This window comes from Etheostoma cragini, chromosome 24 (genome assembly GCF_013103735.1).
Source record: "Etheostoma cragini isolate CJK2018 chromosome 24, CSU_Ecrag_1.0, whole genome shotgun sequence".
Classification (NCBI taxonomy): domain Eukaryota; kingdom Metazoa; phylum Chordata; class Actinopteri; order Perciformes; family Percidae; genus Etheostoma; species Etheostoma cragini.
This window is the reverse complement of record NC_048430.1, coordinates 2,969,183-2,980,095: the sequence shown is the minus strand read 5'-3', so window position 1 is coordinate 2,980,095 and position 10,913 is coordinate 2,969,183. Positions and strand designations below refer to the sequence as shown.

At 40.6% G+C, this 10,913-nt stretch overlaps 1 protein-coding gene across 6 annotated transcripts in view; it reads left to right on the top strand.

The window, feature by feature from the left end:
• Positions 1 to 8,443: 8,443 nt before the first annotated feature.
• LOC117939270 (vang-like protein 1) overlaps positions 8,444 to 10,913 on the top strand; it is a 44,795-nt gene continuing 42,325 nt past the window's right edge. Inside the window, exons 1-2 of one of the 6 annotated variants that reach the window (XM_034864475.1) lie at positions 8,444 to 8,642; positions 10,107 to 10,190. The gene's annotated coding sequence lies outside the window, so the exon portion shown is untranslated. Of the gene's footprint in view, positions 8,643 to 8,731; positions 9,099 to 9,255; positions 9,486 to 10,106; positions 10,204 to 10,913 lie in introns of those variants that run through there. The other 5 variants (XM_034864477.1, XM_034864479.1, XM_034864478.1 and 2 more) reach the window with 5 other exon arrangements.

The window sequence follows — 10,913 nt, the reverse complement described above, 5'->3', positions numbered from 1 at the left end:
AAAAAACAAAACTCTATAGACTGTACACTATGCAGTACCTGCTCAGCACCAAACAACAGACAGACACAGTTAGTGACTGGTGAACATAGTGGAGGTTTTAGCAGCTGAAGTGTCAGATACTTCCCTCAGGAGGTGGTGGAGACCGAAAACAGAGACACAAGAGGGTGAGTATTGGCGTGCATGTGTCCGATGGCCAGAAACAGGATTCCATATGAATGATTAGTTACTCCTGGATGTGTAAATAAGCAACTGTTTCCTGACACATGTTAACTTATAAGGATAGAATGTGTGTTTACAGCTTGTTTCTGCTGCTCCTGAGTGGCAAGTTTGGGCAGGTTAAAAGCAATTGACTGAGGAGAAATGTAGGGAAACACAATGTGTCATCGTACTGTTAATGCTACAGTGGTCACTGTTCGGTAGACTACTGCATTTCAGCCTCGGGTCCTTCACACCAATTTGACTGCTGGACCGTTGTGTGTTTATTTGTCCTAAACGGCCTGTGTACTGTACAGACGTTAGCTGTAAGCCTTTGGCTGAACTCAGAATTTAGCGCTATCAGTCCAATTTCTCTCATTTTTCTTCCTGTCTCTGTACGTTTATGAAGCATATTGATTGATGTGCACATGTTTTACTCCAGTTAAAACTCACCCAGTAAATCAGCACCCACTTGCGTCTTTTGGTTGTCTTCTGAACACAGAGAAAAAGTGAAAAGACTTAGCAGAAGACAATCACATGAGTCACAAAATAAAGGCGGTAGATATGTTTCAGTCAACTAGAACTGGCACTCTCAGCAGTTTCTATGCAAGAAACACTAAACACATTTTTTTTTGATAATCTCTTGATTTTTTGTTGTACATCATTCAAACCGGACTGGTCCACTATTACAGACTGCTCTGATAATACTTTTACAATAAAAGAAAGAAAGAAAAGAACCCCAATATGTTGCAGCAACAGATTGTCCTCTTCAGAATACAAAACAAGCTCTGTGATTCTGGCATGGCGTGGATGTGGACTTCTGCTCAAGCTTATTGAATGGAGGAGTCCATCTGTACATCGACGTGAAGCACTACAAGGCCATTTGTGCTCCTCATCCCAAAAGCTTCCGTAGCATCAGTCCTCTTCAATTTATTCTTTACAAACCCCCAGACGGGGCAGGGGAGAGAAAAGTGACAGGCAAAGCCCAAACTGCTGAGGGCACTGAACAGCCTGGCTGACAGTGTGGCCGGTGCATGCTTGTGTGTGTGTGTGTGTGTGTGTGTGTGTGTGTGAGAAAATAGGTTTCACCACAACCCCCCACCCTCTTTGCACCGTGAGCTTATGTAATGGTAGAGGCCGAGGAGTGACCATATGTCAGGAGGTGCATGCAGACAGCAGGGGATTATACAGCAGCCATTATCAGCGTTGGGACATCCTTCTCCTCATCATCATTCAGGTATACTCACAGACACACACACACATATACACACACAACAGTGTTCTACACACACCCATTCATTTTGGAGAGCTCACTAGCTCTGTGTAAATTGGACAGGGAGAATGAGTATGACAACAAACAGCCATATGTTCACAGTACTAGGAACAACATTTGGGGCATTTGGTGCTGCCTCATTTTTTTGCCCTCTCTTTTATTCTCCACATCGTTGGGTATTATGGAAGTGTTCATGTTCAAAATGAGAACTCCCCCACTGCAGCTCTGCACCCACCCCTCTTCCCTCCTTCTCCCCTCTCTCATGGAGGTGTGTGTCTGAGGGAGTTCGTGCAGCAGGCCCATCCTCCTGCGTGTGCGCGTGCGGGCGTGTAGTGAAGGGTACGAAGTACAAAGCCTGGTCCATGTGTTGAAATGCAGCCCCCGGGATGGGCCGTATTATCCCTGCCTACTTCACCAGCAGGGTCCCGAGGCTCGAGCTGGCTCGTGGCCCTTTGTCTCCAAACAGATGGAAATGGGCAGAGGAGAGGAAAGTGGAGAATCAGAGAGAGAGGAGGAGGAGGAGGAGGAGGAGGAGGGGAGGAATAAAATGGACAGCAGAGGAAGAAGAAGGGGAGGGGAGGGGAGGGTTAGAGAGAAAGAGTCAGTCTGTTCTCATTAAGTGGTGTATTGAAGACGACGTCCCCCCACAATGCGTCAGCAGCCGCGGATGGTCCCCCTCTCATTCAGACTCACGCTCTGACCATCTGTACCGCCGGCGTGTCATAAGGTGTGTGTGCATGCATTAGGCCCCGGCACACGGCCCAATCTGGTGAGTTAAAATGGTCATATTCATTGGGTTTGGTTAAGATCTTTTAAATCCAATTGTTGGCCCTTTGTTCTGGACCATTGGTTGGGAGTCACTGCGAGTCAGAGGGGGAGTCTATTCAACATCCTGCTGTCTCAGAGGCATGCATACGCTGCCAAGATGCAGGTTCATAATTGCTGAATCCTAAAGACATTATCTCAACTTTAATCCTCTTTTAATATGACTGAAAAATTAATTATTTGCTCATCACTGCCCTGTCTTGAACTTGATTCCCCAAAATGTATTATCATTTCTCATAATACTCTAGAGATTATTTTCTCAATTGACTGATTATTTGTTTGGTCTATACCATGTCAGCAAACTGCAAAAACTACCAGTTTCCAGAGCCCATGGTGACGTCTTAACGTCTTTTTTTGAGTTAACAACTCAAAACCCGAAAATATTCACATTTTAGAAGTGGAAATTAGTGAATTCTTCAGTTTTTGCTTGAAAAAATACATAAGTTGTTCATTTACATCAAAATACATGCTGATACATCTTGATTTTTGTTACTGACCTTTTCTTAATTTAAGGTATCAAAAGCAATTTTTGTATTACTTTTTTCTTGTCTCCTCACATTATTTAGAATATTAGCTCTGACCCTATGAATGATGTAAAAATGCCAGAGCTGCCTTAAAGCCCTTTCTGTTTCACTTTTAGAGGTGCACTTTGGAGCACGCATTTGTAGTTAGCCCCCCAAAAAGGCCTTCAGGGCCCCTGAAGGTCGGGGGCCACAGGTTATATTTCTCTTTTGGTAATCCAGCATTGGTTCTTTGTGACTACAGTTGTCTCAGTACACTTTAGAGTTACTATGTTGCTAAATGGTGTTTATGCCTTTTACTTTATTTTTTCTACGTATTTTTTTTATATGGGCTAGTAGATAAAGGCTACATTATGAAAGATGTTTATCATGTATACATAATCCAAGTTTTTAAAAAATCATTAAAACCTACTGTTCTTGCACTTTCATTTCTGTGACACTTTGCTGGCAATACACTGAGAGTCCAATCTCAAATTCAGTTCTTCTTTTTTTGGTTAAAGTGCTCAAAAGAAAGACGTTTGCCCTAAACAAGATGTATATGAAACATATGCATTGACAGTCCATGTCATTCCATCTTGAAACCACAGAGTATACCCTATATTGGCCCTTTAAACCTTATTTGTCACACACTGAAGGTAATTGGCCCCTGAACAGAGAATCTCAGCTGGCTGACTGTAAAATGGTCTGAAGAATCTCACATTCACCATGCAGTAGACTGAATATCTTTCTCGAGTATATATATGTGTGTGTGTGTGTGTGTGTGTGTGTGTGTGTGTGGCCTCATAAACCGCATCTCTTCCCACTTCGTCTTCATTTTTACGCACGTTCATTTTTCTCCTCTATTTACCAAAAAACCCTCTAAACTCATAAACTCCGTGTCTTTGGGGAGGAATCCATCCATCTTCCGGACACCAAATTGAATTGATTTCAGGGGCCCCCACCTCGCCTTTTCAATAGGGGCCATCTGCGCGCGCTTCCCTCTTTGAATGAACGTGAAAAAGTGACAGCACGTGCTGCTGCTTGTCTTCACACGACGCGCGTGCCTACGAGCCTACCTCGCTGTGTAATCCGATTTCACTGCTTTCACTGCAGCTGATTGATTCACACACCGGGCCATGGAGGTCTTTTGTTAACTTGTAGATGATATATTGATTAAAAAAAAAAGTTTGAATTAATCACTTCCTAATATTTCATCTTTTTCTTTTAACCAAGCTAAAATAATTGCAAAATTAGGCCTACTAACAAACGCTTACAAAACATGTGATTGTAAATAAATAAAAAAAATGAATGAATAAGGTACAACAAATATACAGTGAAGAGCACATTGATCTGTCTGCCTGGGGGAGAGTGTTTAAAGCTTTCAGAGCATGTAATAGCGACAAAGTGCCACATGGTGGCGCACTTATCTTAAACTACGATGCTTGACAGCTGATGATGCCCAGATTCTGGGAGAGAATCAGCATGAAAAAGGTGTGTATCTACAGAGAATTAATCTCAACTGTGATCAAATACAAATCAATAAAACAGGAGTTTAGTCTGTTGTTGTTCAATAGCCTACATCAAAAGTTCTTTTTTTAAGTTATATAACCACTCCCGGAAGTACTACAGTATTTTTTAAATTTTTTCTCCAATTGCTAACACACTAAAGTGACAATTATTTAAACTGACACACTAAGAGCAAAACCTCTTCTCAAGTCTCCAAAAGTCTCAACACATCTTTTTACTTTACACACATTTTGCCAAATGGGGCTCTTTAACTGCACTGAGCTGCACTATGAGGTGAGCACAGGTAAGCAGCTTTTTTTTCCTTGCCTCATTTTTTGTCTATTTATTTTTTCTGCAATTCTCTTTTTCAGTTTACTGTTTTTTGTGAGCATATTTTTCAATGTAAATGTATCTTCTGTGTATATGTTGCTCATGCATATGTTTGGTGAAAATACAAAAATAAATGCACGTGTGTGTGTATATCTGCAAATATTTCTGTGCATGTGAACAATCTGAAGAATTTCTACAATTTGAACTATTTTAGTATTATGGCAAAGCACACTAAAGATGAGACTGCTTTTTATTATGCCCAACAGTCTGTAGATGGTTAGACACAAATCTGGTAATATGAATGGAGCATGTGTCATTTGGTGTAAGTGTTTGATTTTGATAAAAATGAAGACCAAAATGTAGTTTTGGTTGCAGTGCTTCATGCAGGACACATGAGGTATTTTGCAGTTCGGGTGTGTGGTTTTGTGAGTTGTGTTAAGTATGTTGAAAAATCCAGCCTTTGCAAAATTGTTTTAAAATTGGAAAAAACTGTAATATCCTTCATGTTCCTATAGCAATGTGAGCTTGACCTTTTCTTAATATGGGCGAATACAGCTATTGTTGGAGATTTAACACACATCCCCCATCCATGACACAGCGTTGGTGTTTATTTGGCTCTCCATTGGGACAGAAAGAGGTCGTGACCCCGGCATGACCTCCATTGTGTTCTGGAGGGGATGAGATATATCTAAGGGTGTGTGTGTGTGTGTGTGTGTGTGTGTGTGTGAGAGAGAGATTGTGGGGATGAGGATGCAGTTCAAAGAAGGACAAAATATTGATCTAGATGCAGCCGTGTAATTGCTCGAGGCATCTGTTGCCTTGTGTTTTGAACTTTCAAGCATGTTCGGAGTCTAAATCAACTGGTCTGAGACCCCCCTTTGTCTCGTGACACAATAGTGGATGAATGGCATCAACAGCAGAGTAATGTGAAATCAATTCGTAGGGATATGTGTTTTAATTGATTTTGTGTAACCTTTATTTAACCAGATGTACTCATTGAGCACTGCAGGAATTGGAAATTGTGTATACGTATGCACATGCATGAGATAAATAGTGACATGCATAAATTGTTGAAATTTCTGTGATCATATTAACAGAACGATACTTCTTAAACGCTTTTCATTTAATATCATTTATTCATATCATACCAACTGATGCTATCAACCAATCAGGGTGTAGCATCAAGACTTAAAAAATTGATCTGATTTGCTTTCTTACATGAGATCCAGTCTTCATGCTAAGCTAACTTGCTGCTGGCTGTAGCAGCGGTACATTTAGTGTACAGTTAGGAGAGTGGTATTGATCTTCTCATTTAGCTCGCGGCACAACACTGAATAAGCATATTTCTAAAAAAGACAAACTCTTCCCTTAAAAGGAAGCAATGATTACTTGGTTGTAGGTTATGACAAGGTCAATCAAACAGTGACTTGCCTGTTTTAATTCATAAGGTAACATATTAAGATATTCACAAGAACATTCAGCATAAATTGGAAAGATTTCAAGAAGAATCATTTAGTAGATGTCTATCTTTTTGTCTTGCTGCAGTCCTATCCTCTTAATTGTAAGTAAGTAAGTAAACTTTATTCATAACGCACCTTTCACAGACAAGAAGGGTTACAAAGGGCTTTACAGTAAAAAAAAAAGGAAAAACAGCAACACATGAAATATTAAGCCATGTTGATGGTTAAAAGCTTGTCTAAAAAGATGTGTCTTTAAGAGTTTTTTAAAAGTTTCCACCAAATCCAAAGTTCTCAAGGGTAGAGGAGAGAGTTCCAGAGCCTTGGAGCCACCACTGAAAAAGGCCCGATCACCTCTGGTTTAAAACGTGTTCCAGGGACAGTTAAAGGTCTTGGCCTGAAGACCTCAGAGAGGGACCAGAAGCGTGGGCGTGTGATTGTATTGTTACTCTCAGGTTTATCTTGCTGCGTAATGGATTATTTGCATTTAAAGAACATTCTTCTTGTGAGCCACAGTTTATTTAACAAACATCTCCAAGACTGAAAATATTGCAACTCTTAAGTAAATCTCTTCCTCGGGAGACACTTGGACAATACAATCAAACATTCTTGTATTTTATGTCAATACAAAATACCAGTGCCCCCAAGCATTTTCCTGTAACACTTTAATATGAGTTATGGCTGTTTTAGCAGAAGGGGGGGGGGGGGGGGGGGGGGGGGGGGGGGGTCATTGTTGAATATCAAATATTCCTGTGTTCTTCTTCATTAAAGGGCTGGGAGATACATAACACAAAAAAGGAATAATTGTTTACATTCCCTTTTAAGAGGCTGCTTGGAGGCCTCAGTGACTTCACTGTGTCTCTTTCACTGACTGTGTCCAGGCCAGATCTCTATCACGCCACTCTTTTGTTCTGCTGCTTTGAGCGGGTGAGTGGTTTAATCACTGACAACTGTTTATCTTGTTCAACTTCATGAGCTGTGACAGAAACACTCCCTTTGCATGGATGGACGAGAGAGTAGATGGTTTTGCTCTTGAATATATATATAAAAAAATCAGAAAAACAAATTTTTGGAAAACAGTGAATTGAATAGAACTTTATACTAGCAATGCCATTTAACAACAACAAATGTAACCTCTGAAACTAACTTTTAGTGTCATTTGGTTGTAATATGTGTGCTTGGTGTTCTGAACTGACTTCAACCATCTTTGGAGAGGGAACAGAAGAGGATCCAGCTTGTTTCCATGGCATCAACAGTTTTATTGCTCGCTGTCATTTTTTGCTGCTGACATGGGTGACATCCATGTAAAGCAAAGTCTTGTTCAGGCAACAGTAACTGTGTGAGATCCTGCCATTCTTCGCTCCCATCTGCTTGTTTAGAGCAACATCCGCTAATCTGTTTTTGATTGATTTGATCGTAAGGAGATAGTCAATTAGAAATTACGAGCATTAACAAAAAAATACAACATTATGAATACATGTATTTCACCTCTCAATAGAATTACTCTAGTGTTTTTTGCAGACACTGTCCCAGCCCAACGACAAAGGTCATAGGTCAAAATAATTTTTTGTTCCCAGTTTCCATGGTATCTGATCTGACAAGAAAGTGCTTTGATTTTGTACATATGAGGTGTGAACATTAAGAGTGCAATATGATAAAAATGAGTTGTTTTATTCAATAAACTATGATGCTGTGTTTTGTATACTTTGACTTGGATTTTTGAGCTTCACTGTGTAGAATGATGCAGTGTTTGACACTAGAAGGCTGTTCTAGAAGGATTTCATGACATCACTAGTTTGAAAGCTAGTCATGCTTCAATATGAAACGTACACACAGGTGATGCGGAACGATGTCCTTTTAAGACCTTTTTTATGGAAAAATTAGACAGAGCGTAGGAAGTTGGGTTGGGAACCGGAGGGTTGCGGATCCAAGTCCACATACAAACCAAAGTATGGTGGTGGACTGGTAGCTGGAGTGGTGCCAGTTCACCTCTTGAGCACTGCCAAGGTGCTATTGAGCAAGGCACCAAACCCCTCTCCATGAGTGCATGTATAGGTACTAAGCATGTGGGTGTGTAATTCAGGCATGTGTGTAATGAGTGTAAGAACAACAAATTGTAAATGAAAAAAAGATAATTGTAGTTTCCCCTTGTGCGATTAATTAAGGAAATATTTCTGTTATTATTTGCTGACTGGTAACAACTAAAGATAAAGAACTGCCCATTGAGAGCCCTCCTGGTGAGAAGCACTACCTCCCCTGTATACTACATATTAATGTAATTAACCAACTCAATGTGCAGCAGTTCACTTCTACTTAGAGTTGGTAATAATGGCAGTGGCTTCACGTGTTGAAGATACCCCCTAGCGACATATTGCCGTACTACACCCCCACATGCCGAGAAGCACTGCCCCCTGTGAAATTCCTGACTGCCAGGGTGATTCCTACGGTCACCAAGGGCTTCCTCTTACTGTAGCCTACCGTGTGCTCTATGGAAAACTATTTAATAACCTCTGAATAAATGATCAACTACGGGAATGATATCTCCACCAATAAAGGGTGAGTTATGATTTAATAACGCTGAAGATACTGTCGGTCATTTGTATTCTGCAGATGTTAGTGTGCGGGCTCAGTAGTGTTTGAAGCTCTGCCTTACATGTTATAATGTCCTGTCTTGATTGTTGAAGCTTTCAAAATGTGGTTACTATGTCTAGCCTACCTATTTTTTTATATAAGCTCAGCTACACAGAACAAAGGCTGTTGTTCAGTATGCTGAATGCGTGTTTTAAAGAAAGACTTGGGAACACGCCCTTGCTGTCTTTCCTACCTGTATGAAAGGGAATGCTTTCAACTTCATTTGAATGCCCGCAAACTGCGACCAGACCAACGGACAGACTTGCGAAGTTAACCCTATTTGTTAATTTTTCGCTAAAGTTTCGAGTTTGTTACGTTGTCAATTTGGTCAGACAGACGTTTTTATAGCGCCTTCCCCAACAAGAAACTCACAGAGCCACAGTGAGACAGTAAAAAGTCAACTATGTTTCATACGGTTGACTGGCTCGTCACTACCCCGGCTGGTGCACCGCAGACCAGCTGTAAACTGTAACCTGCGGCGGCAGAGTTGGATGACGCGGACGGATACATTGTAGCACAGCCTCTGAAAACAACCAGTGACCCTCCAAGATATACTGAGCACCAGTTTGAAACCACTGTGGCGTGCTTTGGGTTTTCAAGTAGTCGAAAATGTAGGTTTCTGAGGTGAGAAAGAGAAGAGGGGGGTTCCGAGGCCACAGTGGAACCAGGGAGTTTCCTGCCTCTAGGTCGGCCTGCCTGGTCACAGGTAGGGGCAGGGCGTGTATCCTGCTCTGGAGCAGGCAGGCAGAGAAGTGACCAACGTTACTGGTAAAGTGATACCTAATCTGCTTTGCTTATATTGTCTTTTTTTGGTTTACTACCCATCGTTTTGAACTATAGTTCAGCTCTGCAGCTTATTTTCTGTTTATTAAAATGTAGGCTATCGTAAGATAATTAGTAGGGCATGTAAAATTGGTCAAAAATGCTAAGCAGGTGCTCCTGTAGCACGTGCTCAGTCATGCTTTTTGTCTGTTTTTTTTTATCCACTTGGGATGTTTATCGACAGAAACTTTTCTTCAATATTTTTTACATAGGCCTGTTGTTGCTGTGTAGTAGATAAGCGATACCAAGGAGACATCGTTCTGATGTCACCTACTTAAAATAAGACTACTACTGAATTGACCTGCTTGGTAGGCCTACACTTTATTTAGCCTAACGTAAGCATTGTTATTTACACTGTGAGTGAATTAAATGACAATAAAAACATACACTTTATCTCAAATGTATAGCTGTCTGGGCAAAATGGTTATGGTAACATAGTTTGACATTGTGAGAGCCACTGTTCCTTCCTCTCCAATAAATTATGCAAGACCCTCATTATCATAAAAACTTGTATGTTCTGGATGAGATTAACATGTGAGAGTTGTATTGATTCTTCTTCTTTTTCAGACACGTGCTGGTGGTTTTGCGTGACAGCTGCTGAGAGAATATTGGTAGTGAAGATGACCCCTGTCAAGAGCTTTCAGATTTGAGGTGGGAGAGCATGGTGAGCTACATGGTTGTGTTCCAAACATAGCTCAAAACATGCATGTTAAAAGCATTGAAGTGTACAGGTTTCAGGGTGAACATTTTCTTGACATTGAACTCAAGTTTTCCTCTGTAGTTGGACAGAGTTATTCCCAGTCACATCCCTTGTGTCCACCAGGCATAGTGCTACATAGGTTGTCAAGATGTTAGTCAACTACAATGGCTTTTTGTTACCATGGTGATTTTAATTAACAGGAGGTAGCCTACAACCACCTCATGTGTCTTCAAATAACTATTGACACCACCAGTATTTTAATTATTTTCAACATGTCTAAGAGGTTAGATCTAGCAAAAGGTGTCGAATGATCCTAGTCAAGCAGGGAAATAGTGCTGTACCTTAGAAAAAGGAAAATAAAGGAATTGCTTATCTTCCCCTTTATCTCCAATTCATGAATTGGTTTGTCACTGTTGGACTTCTTGGCTTGTGGTTTGCTTTTAAGTGCTCCATTAGAAAAACATTGTTGAAAAGTTGCTGAGGAAACAGGCAATATGTGAGGGTCAATGTAACCACACAACACCATTTTTATATATATAAATGCATTATTTAAATATGATTCATCAATATTCCATGGTGACATTTGGTACACATAATGAACTAACCATAGATATAGAACAATAGATCTAACTAACAATTTTTTTCTCTAAGTCCACTCTGAACCCCCCCCCCCC